General features: G+C 34.3%; 1 protein-coding gene across 1 annotated transcript in view; it reads right to left on the bottom strand.

Annotated features, from left to right (window-relative positions):
* Positions 1-15,796, bottom strand: part of PTEN (phosphatase and tensin homolog) — a 101,054-nt gene that overhangs the window by 83,644 nt on the left and 1,614 nt on the right. The window lies entirely within an intron of this gene.

Genomic DNA, 15,796 nt, shown 5'->3' with positions numbered 1-15,796 from the left:
AAAAGGGCATCATTCTTTTCACAGCCTACAATTCAAGAATGTAAACTCTATAAACTGATACAAGTAAAACAATTTAATCAGACATTAATTTTAAATTGGCAAGACATTTCTTACACAAACTAGAAACCCCAGACACAAAGCTGCATTTGAGAACATAAATTCAAAATCATATCTAAATATTACATCTGATCATATTAATCACACTTGGCATGGTAACAAACTTCTCAGTAAAAAACAATGTCCACAAAGTAGATTAAAATTAATCAGATCCTATTAAGCCCAATATGCAATTTTAAAGACGTCTAAGAAACAACAACTAAATTCTTAGGGATCTCTCTACCCGAAAAGTGATATGCCAGCAAATTGAAGAGTTCAGAGAAAAGCAATAAAGATAATTAAGGAGGCCCTCAGAAAAAATAAATAAATAAATAAATTCTTAGGGATGATAAGAAATTAACAACTACTGCTGTGGTTGAAAATGTAACACCAAGATTTTAGAGGAAACTCATTTACTAGCATACAGACAACTGAGCTTACAGAAGAAAGCAAAGCACTTAAAAAATATTTAAGCAAATTTTTAAGGAAGAGTTATTCTATCCAATTCCTGGTTGAGTTCTAGAATAATGAATTTCTATAAATCAACTCTTAGGAAACCTAAAGCTTAAAAACCTTATACAACTACAGTACCAAAATCTTGTCTAACATAATATCTCAAGTTAAAACATTTTTTTTCCACTTATATACCCAAACAACCTTAATAAATGATAAAAGTCAGACTTTCATTACATAATATTTAGTTCCCAACCACTATCTTCAAATTTTAGTAGAAAAGTATCAACACTGGCATAACCATTGTTTTATTTTTGCAAAAGCTTAAAATTTGATATTTCTTTTAAAAATTTATAATTAATAGATGATTCCAAAAGGAGAAGTCTCAAAACCACTTACATCACTAGATTATCTTAACTTTTTCCTATATTTGTGTAACAGATGGCAAGCCTTACTTCTTGGACATTATACAATAATCACAATCTGCGTGACCTTTTCAGCACCAAAAGGAACCCAAATAGCCTAATAACCACTAACAGTATGGAGGTTCCTTAAAAACTAAAAATAGAGTTACCATATGATAAGGCAATGGCACCCCACTCCAGTACTCTTGCCTGGAAAATCCCATGGACGGAGGAGCCTGGTAGGCTGCAGTCCATGGGGTCGCTAAGAGTCGGACACGACTGAGTGACTTCACTTTCACTTCTCACTTTCCTGCACTGGAGAAGGGAATGGCAACCCACTCCAGTGTTCTTGCCTGGAGAATCCCAGGGATGGGGGAGCCTGGTGGGCTGCCGTCTGTGGGGTTGCACAGAGTCGGACATGACTGAAGCGACTTAGCAGCAGCAGCAGCATATGATCATTCAATCCCATTCCTGGTCACGTATCTGGAGAAAAACAGGATCGAAAAGGATACGTGCACCTCAAAGTTCACTGCAGCACTGTTTACAGTAGCTGAGACATGGGAGGAACCTAAACGTCCATCAACACAGGACTGGATAAAGAAGATGTGGCACATATACACAATGGAATATTACTCAGCCATTAAAAAGAATGAAATACTGCCATCTGCAGCAACATGAACGTACTGAGAAACTGTCACACTGAGGAAAGCCAGAGAAAGAGTAATCTCATATGCCATCCCTTATATTCAGAGTCTAAAAAGAAATGATACAGATGAACCTATTTACAAGCCAGAATCTGCCTCACAGACTAAAGAGAACAAACTTATGGCTCAGGTGGGGCGGGAAAGCAAGGAAAAGCGATAGTAGTTAGGGAGTTTCAGATCACCATGTACACATCGCTATGTTTAAAATGGATAATCAACATGAACATATTCTATAGCACAGGGAACTCAGTTCAATGTTATGTGGAGCCTGAAGGGGAGGGGTGTTTGGGGGGAAATGGATACATATATATGTATTGAGTCCCTCTGCTGCCACCTGAAACTATCACAATATTGTTAACTAGCTACATTCCAATATAAAATAACAACTTTTAAAAATTTAAAAGAAAAAAAGAGGGCGAGGACTCAAATCAATAAAGCTAGAAATAAAAAAGGAGAAGTAACAACTGACACTGCAGAAATACAATGAATGTGAAGAGATTACTTCAAGCCCATATGCCAATAAAATGAACAACCTGGAAGAAATGAACAAATTCTTAGAAACGCACAACTTTCCAAGAACCAGGAAGAAACAGAAAATATTAACAGACCAATCAGAAGTAATGAAATTGAAACTGTGATTAAAAATCTGCCAAAGTCCAGGACCATATGGCTACACAAAGAATTCTATCAAACATTTAGAGAAGAGCTAATACCTATCCTTCTCAAACTCTTCCAAAAAACTGAAGAGGAAAAACACTGTTGGAACTCTTTCTATGAGACCACCATCACCCTGATACTAAAACCAGACAAAGATAATGAAAAGAAAATTACAGCCCAACATCACTGATGAACATAGATGCAAAAATCCTCAACAAAACATTGGATTGGCCAAAGGGTTCCTTTGTGTTTCTCCATAAAAGGATACAGAATAATCTGAACACTTTGGCCAACCCAAAACTAGCAAACTGAATTCAGATCCACTTTAAAAGGATCATATACCATGATCAAGTGGAATTTATCTCAAGGATGCAAGGATTCTTCAATATATGCAAATCAATCAATGTGACATTCCACATTAACAAGTAATAAAAACCACATGGGGCAGTTGCTGGCAGTCCAGTGGTTAAGAATCCACCTTGCAATGCAAGGGACACCGGTTTAATACCATATGCCGTGGAGCATCCAGGCCTGTGCACCCATCTACTGAGCCCATGCTCCATGAGCTACAATTACTAAGCCCATGCACAGCAATTCTGAAGACTACACACCTAGAGCCTGTGCTCCACAACCAGAGAAGGCACTGCAATGAGAAGCCCACACACAGCAATGAAGAGTAGCCCCCACTTGCTACAACTAGAGTAAGCTTATGTGCAGCAATGAAGACCCATCACAGCAAAAATTTTTTTTAAAATATTTTTTAAAAATGGTCATCCTAGTGATGCAGAAAAACTTTTGACAAAATTCAACACCCATTTATGATTTAAAAAGAAAAAAAAGGTTCTCTAGAAAGTGGGCATAGATGAAACCTATCTTAACATATTAAAGGTCACATATGGCAAACCCACAGCAAACATTTTCAATGGTGAAAAACTGAAAGCGTTTCCTTTAAGATCAGGAACAAGACAAAGGTGCCCACTCTCATCACTATTACTCAACATAGTCTTGGAAGTACAAGCCACAGCAATCAGAGAAGAAGAAATTAAAGGAATTCAAATTGGAAAAGAAGTAAAACTGTCACTGTTTACAGATGACATGATACTATACTTACAAAATCCTAAAGATTCTATCAGAAAACTATTAGAGCTAATCAATAAATTCAGTAAAGTTGCAGGATACAAAACAAAGAGAAACCTCTTGCATTCCTATACAGTAACAATGAAAGATCAGAAAGAGGAATTAAGGAAACAATTCCATTTACCACTGCAACAAAAAAAGAAATAAAATCCAACCCTAAGGAGGCAAAAGACTGTATGTAGAAAACTGTAAGATACTGACTGAAGAAATCAAAGACAACACAAACACATGAAGAGATATACCATGTTCTTGGACTGGAAGAATCAATATTGTGAAGATGACTATACAACTCAAAGCAATCTACATATTCAATGCAATCCCTATCAAATTACCAATGGCATTTTCCACAGAACTAGAATAGAAAATCTTACAGTTTGTATGGAAACACAAAAGACTCCAAACAGACAAAGCAATCTTGAGAAAGAAAAACAGAGCTGGAGAAATCAGGCTCCCTAATTTCAGACTATACCACAAAGCTACAGAAATCAAGACAGTATGGCACTGGCACAAAAACAGAAATATAGATTAATGGAACACGACAGAAAGCCCAGAAATAAACCCATACACCTATGGTTAATTAATCTATGACTAAAAACGACAAGAATATACAACTAAGAAAAGACAGTCTCAATAGGTGATGCTGGGAAAACTGGATGGCTACATGCAAAACAATAAAATTAGAACACTCTCAAACATAATACACTAAAGTAAACTCAAAATGGATTAAAGATCAAAATGTAAGGCATGACACTACAGAGCTCTTAAAGGAAAACAGGCAGAACACTCTTTAACATAAATCACAGCAAGATCTTTTTTGACCAACCCCTAGAGTAATGAAAATAAAAACAAAAATAAACAAATGGGACCTAATGAAACTTAAAAGCTTTTGCAGAGCACAGGAAATCATAAATAAGATGAAAGGACAGTCCTCAGAATGGGAGAAAATATTTGCAGCAAAGCAACTGACAACAGATTAGTCTCCAAAATATACAAACAGCTCATGCCAACTCAGTATCAAAAAGATGAACAACCCAATAGAAAAAATGGAAGAAGACCTAAACAGGAATTTCTCCAAAGACATACAGACGGCCAATAAACACATGAAAAGATGCTCAACACTGCTAATGCAAATCAAAACTACAGTGAGGTATTACCTCACACTGGTCAGAACAGCCATGATCAAAAATTCTACAAACAATAAATGCTGGAGAGGGTGTGGAGAAAAGGGAATCCTCCTACACTGTTGGTGGGAGTGTAAATTGGTATAGCCACTATGGAGAACAGTATGGAAGTTCCTCCAAAAACTTAAAATAAAACCACCATATTACACAGCAATCCCACTACTGGGCACATAACCTGAGAAAATAGTAATTCAAAAAGACACACATGCCCCAATGTTCACTGCAGCACTATTCACAGTAACCAGGACATGGAAGCAACCTATATGTCCATCAACAGATGAATGGATAAAGAAGACATGATACATATAAACAAGGGAATATTGCTGCTGCTGCTGCTGCTGCTGCTGCTAAGTCGCATCAGTCATGTCTGACTCTGTGCGACCCCACAGATGGCAGCCCAACAGGCTCCTCTGTCCCTGGGATTCTCCAGGCAAGAACACTGGAGTGGGTTGCCATTTCCTTCTCCAATGCATGAAAGTGAAAAGTGAAAGTGAAGTCGCTCAGTCATGTCTGACTCTTCGCGACCACATGGACTGTAGCCTACCAGGCTCCTCCATCCATGGGATTCTCCAGGCAAGAGTACTGGAGTGCGGTGCCATTGCCTTCTCCAAAGGGAATATTACTCAGTCATAAAAAGGAATGAAATTGTGCTATTTGCAGATAAGTGAATGGACCCAGAGACTGTCATACAGAGTGAAGTAAGTCAGAAAAACACATACTATACATTAATGCATATATGTGGAATTTAGAAAAATGGTATAGATGAACTTATTTGCAAAGCACAAATAGACACAGAAGTAGAGAAAGAGGACAAACGTAAGAATACCAAAGGGGAAGTGGAGGTGGGGTGGATTGGGACACTGGGATTGGCATATATACACTACTATGCATAACATCGATGACTAATGAGAACTGACTATAGAGCATAGCACAGAGAACTCTACTCAGTGCACCATGGTGACCTACACAGGAAGGAAATCCAAGGAAACGGACATACGGATATGTGTAGCTGATTCACTTTGCTGTAGAGCAGAAACACAACACTGTACAGCAACTATACACACCCCCCAAAAAGGAACTGAAACAATTATATCTCATTTGGAAAATGTTACACTAACAAGTAATTTTGTTTAAAAAAGAGAAAGTCTGTTTCTTTTGCAATATTTTTGTTCTAACTACAGGAATTAATAAATTCACTGAGAATTATCATTTACCTAATAAGGTTAAACTCATTTCCATGTTTTTGTAACTGATACTTAAAAATAAAATTTGATATAGACTATCACAAAAATTAACAGATTATTAATGCAAATACACAACAAACCTGCATCAATTACTATCACCAATTACTGTGACCAAGGCAACCAAGTAAATATAAATTGCTATCATTCAAAATATGCTCTAGGGCAGGGGTCCCTAAGCTCAGGGATACAATGGCTGATGATCTGAGGTGGAACTGATGTAATAAATAACAGAAATAAACTGCACAATACATGTAATGTGCTTCGATCATCCCAAAACCATCTCCCCTATCTGGTCCATACAAAAGTTGTCTTCCATGGAATCAGTCCCTGGTGCCAAAAAGGTTGGGGACCACCACTCTAGAGAACAGTAACATCTCGACAAGTCAAACCCTTTCTAATTAGAGAGAGGAAAGCAACAGGGTTATAATAACTTTAACACAAAATGATGTGATAGTTTAATCAAATGACTTCTGTATCCACTTTCAACACAACAGAAGTACTACTCCTACCATAGCAAAAGAATATTTGACAGATCAAAAGTAGCTAAATTCTATTTTGCCTCACTTCAATATTATTAAAATATTCTTAAATTTTAAATATGCAATAGCTATCATATAGTAAGGGGAAAAAAAGCTGCTAAATGTCAAACTTCAGCTACTTTTGTGTAACAGGTTATGATCTTGTGAATCAAAATAATGACAGCCTTTTCGAATATTTAGGTCATCTTAAATTCACAGTAAGGAAAATCAGAAAAGAACAGGAAAAAAAATTTGCCAAATATTAGAAAAATGTTTAACGTGTAACTAGAGAAACAAATATTTCTGATGACTCTGCCATTTAAAATAATTAACAAAATTATGAGGTGCTTTGGAAATTGTTAAAACGCACACACACCTTTAAGTTCAAACATACACACACACCTTTCAGTTCAAACACACACACACCTTTCAGTTTAAACACACACACCTTTAAGTTCACTATGATGAATAATATTTTAAAATAGATTGATATCAACAAAAACTAAAAGCTAACATGGAAACATGAAGTTCCAGAGAAGTAGAAAAATAAGTACTTTTTTCAAAATTCTTTAAGTAGTTTTTATAAAATTTTCTTAAGTAAAGAAAATGGGGTTTTTTATTCATATACTGAAATAAACACCATACTTATTCAATTAAATTATAGCAACAAGTGCTATTTATTTTTCTTAAAATGTGAAGTTATCACATGATTAGCAGCCCTGGTTTTAAAATATTTATCAGTATCTCTGACTAGCTCCTATAATCATAAAGAATCAAAATAGTCAAAACTTAAATTTCATAAGGATTTTTAAAACAGGCCTTGACATCTGCCTGTGCAAAGTTGAGAAGCAAAGCAAATTGTATTATCAAGCGAACAGAAAAATATCATAGCAAACAATCTATTCCTAGAACACTTTCGTAATTATGTTTGTCCTAAAAACAAAACAAAACTCAGAATCCACTAAGCTACTCCCTTGGCATCTTCTCGTCTCCGGACTCAACTAAAACTCTGTCCCAATTTTTTCTAAAAACTTCACACATTAATGCAAGTTTTTAAATGTAGATAAGTAAAGCACTTATTCAATGGGCTGACAGCATATTTAGGGTCTCAGAAAGAATGTAACACATGCATCAGAGAACCTTAGCTGGCCCTACTTTCTTCATCTGGAAAGAAACAAGACATTTTTATAACTTGTCAGAAATTTGCCATTTTACATCAGTATATTTAACTTCACCACATCTGATTATAACAAAAGCAGCTTTAGAATTAAAAAAAGTGTAAGAGTAAAGAATGCATTAAACACCACAAAACAAGTATCCTGTAAGTAAAGTATCTCCTAATTACGTAACTGACTACTTTTAAAACTACTGGCAATATAAAAATGAAAAAAAAATGCTTTAATAAAGCATATCCATCCTGTTAGAGAAGTTTTATGTAACATCCTTCTGAATACCTCATATAGTGCAATATACTTAACTTGAAAATATCTTCAGCCTTTTCTGACAGAAGTTCAAAGCAACACTTTCACAATCAGCCAAGTAACACATGAGCCTTCTTCAAATAAACCTTTTTTTGTTACCAGGGAACTTTTGTGGAAGAAGTTCTTATAAAGAATACTAGCCTAGCAGCAGTCAAAAAATACAGATGTTAAAAGCCTAGCTCTATCATTTATTAGCAATTTGACCTTCTTAAATACTACAACCTAAGGGCAAAGGTACTGACTTGTATAAAGTATCATACTTACTATATACCAAACACTTAAACCTCTAAATCAAGAGTTTCTTAACCTCAGCAGTGCTGGCAATTTGAGCTAGACAATTATTTGTTGTGGATGAGACTGCTCTGCGCATTGTAGGATGTTTAGCAGCATTCCTTGCCTCTACACCGAGACAGATGACCATAGCTTCTGCCCTTTGCCCCTCCTCCCCAAGCTGTGACCACCAAAAGTGTCTCTGACATTGCCAAATACCCAGACAAGGCAGGAGGGGATCACCCCCAGTTGGCAACCAATATTCTGAAAATATATTCTTCCAACAAACCTAAAAAAGTACACACAAGTGTTTTTACCACCATGTTAGAGATGTGAAAAGGTTCACCAAGGTTAAGTATTTTGTCTTTTATTACATAACCGATAAATAGCCAAGCAAGGACTTCAGCTAGACTTTAAACCTAGCTAACTCCCAAATCTACACTCCTTCCATTCCACTATGCTTTTGTAAAACACATTGTCTTCGTCTGCAAAAATTAGGATAACAACTGCCATCTGAGCTATTTCGTATTTACAAATAAAATGATATGTATGTGTAAATTCTATTAAACTAGAGGAGATAACTAGTTTAAACTAAAGGAGATAACATATTAAGGATTTGCTTGACAGGAGATTCCCCTGATGCTGGGAGAGACTGAAGGCGGGAGGAGAAGGGAACAGAGGATGAGATGATTGAATGGCATCACCGCCTCAATGGACATGAGTTTGAGTAAACTCCGGGAGCACAGGGAGGCCTGGTGTGCTGCAGTCCATGGGGTCGCAGAGTCAGACACAACTGAGCAACTGAACTGAACTGAACTGACAGGAGATAATGTAATATGGTGGTTCACAAAGTGTGATCCCCAGACTACCATCATCAGTACCGTCTGGGAGCTTAATGAAATACAAATTCTCAGGCCCCAACTCAGATGTTAACGAATCTGAAACTCTGGAGGTGGGGCAAGTAATCTATGACTTAAGTCTTGCAAGTTTTTACATGCCCATCTAAAGTTTGAGAACCACTGATGTATATAACGGGAAAAATACCGCACCAGGTGCCTAAAAACCCAGCACCCTCTGTGGACTCAATCTTCTAGTAGCCTTTACAAGTTACTCATTTTTTTTTTGGAGCTACAATTCCTGTATAAAAAAATGAGGAAAGTAATGCTTGTGCCATCTTTCAGGCTGCTCCTTTTTTCTTGCAAAATCAAGTGCATTAACAATTATTAAAGGCTTTGTTAATGAAAAATGGTAAACAAATATAAGACACAGGGTATATGCTACCTAATTCTATTTCATTTTTCAAAAAAAAAATCCCTTCTGGCTTATATCATTTCTTCATCTTTCATATTTCATAAATGAATAAGTGAAAATGTTAAGTAAATTTTACAACAAAGCTCAGTTAAGCCTGACAAAGTACCATTTTCACATAATAAAAGAAAAAAAGTCTACCCATTTCACTTTAACTCTGATAGATTCAAAGTCACTGATAAATACAATTTTAAAAAATAACACCTAAAAAATATCAAGCTTGGTAACATTCCCCAAACTTCATTTTAAAAGTAGAATACAGATTTCCATTCTATTTGTTTAATCTCCAGTAAGTTCCAAATAAATAGAATACTCAAACAGAAGTATCTCACTAAATTCATGACAGCAAAAGAATTTTAAATGAAAAAAAAAAAAAAACAACTATATATTTAAAAAAAGGACTTGTTTGCAATTCAACATGTATGCTGTACTAATAAATCACTTTAAGAATATATCTGATTCCGGACTTCCCTGGTGATCCAATACTTAAGAATTCATCTTCCAATGCAGGAGACAAAGGCTCAATTCCTGGCCAGGAAATTAAGGTCATACGAGCCACAGGGCAACTAAGCCTGCGTGCCACAACGAGAGAGCGCATGTGCGCCACAACTAGAGAACCCACGCACCACAATTACTAAGCCATGTGCTTTAGAGCCTTGGCTCCACAACAAGGGAAGCCCGTGGACCACAACTAGAGAAAGCCCAATCACGGCAACAAACACCCAGAACAGCCAAGATTTTTTTTTTTAATTTAGGAAAAAAACTATATATATCTGCTGTAAGGACTACCTGCTTCAAATCACAACCCGTTTCATAACACCTTAATTACATCTTCCTTAAAAGATCAAAAATACTAAATACATAAAATTAGCAGAATGCAATTAACACTAGTTAATATTTAGTTTATTTTGTTATTAAAGTATTAATGATTTAATAATCTAGTCAATTAATTAGTAATTAATACTAAAGAAGAGAGAACCTTATTATATTCAGCCTAAAAACCTACAAAAAGCAAAAGAAATAAAATTGAAAGCTATTCTGAAGGGCTTTAATAACACTAAATCAACTATAAGTTTGGGGTAGTGATATAAAACAAAATTTAGGTGCATGTAATATAAAATAGAGAACGTGAGGGAATTTTAGACAATGAAGATTTCCTAGAAGTTGTCAAAATGCACAGTTCAATTCTGCAACCCAGACTTGCACCAAAAATACAGCTAGTTTATCCAACATATAACAAAACATGTAGAAATCATGTAATCAGATAGTTGCACACATAATTAGACAGCACAATTCATTCTGTAATACAAAACAAATAAGAAAAAAACAAAAACCTCCCTGGAAATGAAGTGCTTCACTACTGAGGGCACTGTGACACAGCAAGGAGACCAGAACAGGGAAAGAAAAAAAAAGACTGATCCCCATACACAAGAAATGGCCTCTAATAGGCAGGTCTCAAGCTTATTCCATCTTTCCCCATACCTGGTAAGAATAAATTAAGAAAAAATCTTTTAGTTCTTCTTCCCATTTCTAGGGCCTAAAACTGGATCAAAAGTGAAAATGGGAAATACTACAAAGGTTTAACCTAAATAAAACTCCCATATTAATGCACTGCCAGATTATTTTAAGTGCAAATGATAATGTAATAAATGTAACTTGGCATTCAAAGCTGCATGACTCCTCCAAAAATCTGAACTTAAAAAGAAATGCTACAGTACCTTTACTGATAGTTTATGTTACTGCTGTATCACATAATAAATGTTTTGGGACAGAGATTACTCTGTGAATAAAATATATGATATTTTTGTTGACCTGTCTTTAACTCTAAAGAAAATTTAATATTTTAACAAATTTTTAATGTTATAACAAAATTTTATTTTTCTACTTCATATTGAGGAAGTTTTCATCATACCTTAGTATTTAGAGCAAATAGTCTTTGATTAGTATGATTAACGCTTCTACAGTATGAGGGAGCAGAGCGTCAAATTACTTGTGATGAAACAGCAAAATCACAGACATTTTATACTCAGAGCTCCTAAAGGAATATCCCTATTTTAAAAAACACTCATAGCATGAACCAATTAATATGGCAACATATCCAAACTGAGGAAATTCAGTTAAAATCACTGCTCCTCCCATACATGAAAAGACAAATAATTTCTCATACATGGGTAACCTGGAATTATAATTTTTAACAGCAGCAGTGCCCATTTAAATATTTACAAGGTGGCAAGTGCTATGCCATTACTTATCTCATTTATTTTTCAAAATAAACATTATATGGATGGGTACCATTATCCCCATTTCACAGATAATACAGATTGAGAAAAGTTAAGCAACCTACACAAAGTCATCCAGCTAATAAGTGTCAAGAGTCAGGATTCCAACACAGGCAGTGTTGGTTCCAGAGGCTACACTGCCACCTTAAAATCTAAAATGAAACAATGTACAATGTGTGGAAAAGACTCATACTCAATATTTTAATGTAATTTAAAACAGATTTAACCTTATTTAAAACCTATAAAACCATACCCACCAGGTGAACTCTTCTTTAATGAGAAATTCAACTTTTAGAAATATTACTATGATTGCCTAACTTTGTATTTACATACATAAAAGTAAGTTAGATTCACTGTCCATAGCTGAAGTGATGACTACTATAATAACTGTGTAACAACTTAAAATATGATACATAAATACTGTTTCTTCCCACACTACATACAGGCTAAGAATAATTTTCTGCTGGAAGGTATTGCCATAGTATCCAAATCTGCCAAAAGGACCAGTAAGTACACACCTAATACCCTGAAGATGTCTACTCATCTCTGAATGCAAACTGTTGCAAATGAAGTGAATTTGCCTTAACTATACTGAACTAAATTGAAACTTTCCATACGAAATTAATTCACCCCTAAGTTATGTTTATTCTTTTTAAATCAGTATTTTTCCAACAGTCTTTTTAATTCCAATGCAAATTATTTTAAAAGCACCAAACTGCAAATAGCTTTTTTGTAGCCAATGAAAAAATTCCAAAAAGTAGGGAATAGTAGGTGAATAGTCAAATCCAATATACTAATTTCACCTTTCCTGACAAATGAAAGTATTTTAAGTAAAACTGAATATTTACTGAAATAATTTCTGACCCGAATCTCACAGTCTGATACATCTTAAGTCACTATCCTTAGAATAAATCCTAACAGAAATCGAACCACAAAAGACTCTTGACTTTACTTAAAATCATGTTTATCTAACAGAAAAACAGAAAAAAGAGTGACAGTTCTATGAAATACAAATAGAACTTCGGAACAAAGAGTGTCTACAGAAAAAAAAAGTATACCAAATAAATTTCTTTCATTAATAACATTTTTCTGAAAGCTAACTTCTTATAGTACAGCCAAGGCCTAACATTTCAAGTTAAGTGAAAAACTGTCATAAACGTGCAAACTTCTAAATTTCTTTTTACAAACTCCAATTTCACATACAATATAAAAACATTTCCTACGCTGCTGTCTCACTAGAAAGGTTGAGGTAAAAATTTTAAAATAGAATGTCTGAGAGTGATTTAATGTCAAAATTTTGTGAACTGATTTTCCCATAATAAATACTCTTACATTAAAAGTCACTGAAGTGATTACTTAAGTGGCTTAAAAATTATTACAAAGTATTAAGCTATCACCACATGAACAAATAGCAAATGGGGCAAATCTCAAAATGAGGACCTCTGAAAATCAGACTTCCAAAAAGTATTTTGTGATGTTAAGAGGTCTGTATTGTTTTTTTTCGTGGTTTATGGAATAAAGCAGATATTATACTGTACCACACAAGAATTAAAATATCACCAGTTACCTTCAATGTTGTTAAAATTCTAAAAGGTAATACATACAAATGCATCTTTCTCTATCTAAAACTATATTTAAAATTAACGTGGTTATGTCTCACCATATTTTATATTTACTATTTCTTTAGTGTATAATAAGCAATGTTAAATCTGCACTGATGACTACTATACTACAGTGAAAACTTTTACAATGAACAGCAATAAATTCCTTTTTCCTTATATTAAGAATTGCATAAACCGTAAATTTCTCAGATGTGCTTTATTCTTTAATACGCTTTATGAAAATGAAGTTTGTAGATTACCCTGTAACAATTAGGTGGCCCAGTCATTTTGCACAGGAAAGAAATACAACTTAACTGATATAAAAAGTGTAAAATAAAAACTTTTGAGTAGAATCTTTTCTAAAAAAAAATCTTCACTATGCAGTCATTTCAGTAATCACTCATCTTAAAAGATAACAGCTAACTTCAACAGTCACTATACTCTCTATGAATTAAAAAGTTTCCCCATGAACGTTAATTATTTGAAAATATGCAAACTTATCAAACAATTAAAATTCAATAGAAGCCTAAAGTGTCCATGAAATCTAAAAACAATGAATTTTTTATAGTCTCATGTTCAGTACTACTTTCCAGACTAATATTAAGGATAAACCCCCACCAACAAATTATTTTTAGAATAATTCAATTTTGCAAAAAACAAACAAAAAAAACCCATAGTCCTCAATTTTCCTTTAAGGAAGTCACTTCATTACTGACTTTTATAAGAATACTCCAATCACTACTTTCATTAAAGAATTTAACTTTGAGAAGGCTAACTGCTGAAATAGATACTACAACTTGTCAGAGAAAAAGCTTTCAATGGCCATTTTAATTTTTCCCCCACCACAATAAACACAAAACACTGAAGTGAAACCAAGCAAACCAAAGTGCCTTGGTGTATCAAAATTATTGGAAGTGCAACTATCAAAAAGGCAAACCCTTTACTAACTTTCCTAACATGATTTTTTTTCATATCAACATTTGGCTCAATAAAACCACAACTCTAGAAATTAAGTGTTATTAGTCATTTGATGCAATATATGATAATGCTTTCTATGCATACCATAACTAAAAGGACAGTTTGAGAGAAAGTTGTAAGTCACATAAATTTCACACACAGAGGCATGCACCCTGAAATCAAAGGAGAAATGGCTAATCATCGCACTGCTCACATATAAAAATCTGGTAGAATAATGATATTCTTATAACTGTGATAATTTTAAATCAAAAATAGCAAAAATACCATTTTTATGCCAAAATAGCACAAACATACTCTGAATACTAAAAGCAATCTGCCTAACAAACAGCATTCTAGAAAAGTTTTTGAATGGGGGTTTACTTTAAAAAGTTAAACATTTAATTAATTTGGTCCTATACATCTAGATGACTGTCAAGTCACACCAAAAGACTACTTCTGAAATAGGTTACAAATGAGAAGAACCAATTAAGTATTTTTCATGATTATCTTCTGGGCAAACAGGTCAAGTTCAGCTTTAGTACTTTTTCAATTAATGCAACTCCAAAATGTCCAAATATTCTTTTAAAATACTATTTTTAAACTTAACAGAAAAGTTATGTGCGTGGTAAAGCTACTTCTTCAGTAACTTTTACCTTCACTTCGTATCAAAAACTTGGGCAACATCAGCTGCAAATACTATGTATGTGCAGATACATAATCCAAAGGAATAAAACCTTCTTCATGTACGTAACATTTTTCTTCAAAAATATCTTCCTCACAGTTTTTAGCTAGAGATACAGGCACTTCAGTGTCACTCTACTATTAGGCAAAATGTTTAATGATACTTGTTAAGAAACCATTTTTTTTTTTTTAGTATACTCTATTAACACCTACACAACTGCTTAGTTTTAACTAAGTATTATCCACTGCTACAATTCACATCACCAAATTTTTTTATCTTAATAGATACCTTAATAAAATGATTCAGTCACCTCAGACCAATAACTTAATCCTATTTTTCATGCATTATACACTGGCCTACCAGTGAGTCTCAATTCCTAACGTATTTCCCATTCTGCAAAAAAGGAGGGCTCAATCCCCCATCCTTGATCAAAATTTGTTCATTATACCTGAAACTGTGAAGATTCATGCCTTTCAATAACCACTATCTTCTGAAATACAAAAGCCTAACTTTCAGACAGCCAACTGTACCCCAGTGAAATTCTTGGGTTTCTGTCTTATTCAACAAGCTGACTCAGTAAATTTAATACACCATATGAAAAAAACGAACACACCTACAATCCAAAAATGGAGTAATCCACTCTTGCCAGCATTTCTGGTTATCAGCTGGTAAATTATATTTGATGTTCTACACAAGTCAGAGTAAAATTAACGGATACCCAAAGGTGTCACAGGACCTGAAACCTAACTAAAGTTGAGTATCAATTCAAGTATCACAATCAATACTTAAATTTCAAGTGAAACTGAAGTTTAATCTCTGCAATC

The sequence above is a fragment of the Bos indicus genome, chromosome 26, assembly GCF_029378745.1.
Source record: "Bos indicus isolate NIAB-ARS_2022 breed Sahiwal x Tharparkar chromosome 26, NIAB-ARS_B.indTharparkar_mat_pri_1.0, whole genome shotgun sequence".
NCBI lineage: Eukaryota > Metazoa > Chordata > Mammalia > Artiodactyla > Bovidae > Bos > Bos indicus.
This window is presented reverse-complemented; position numbering and strand designations above follow the sequence as displayed.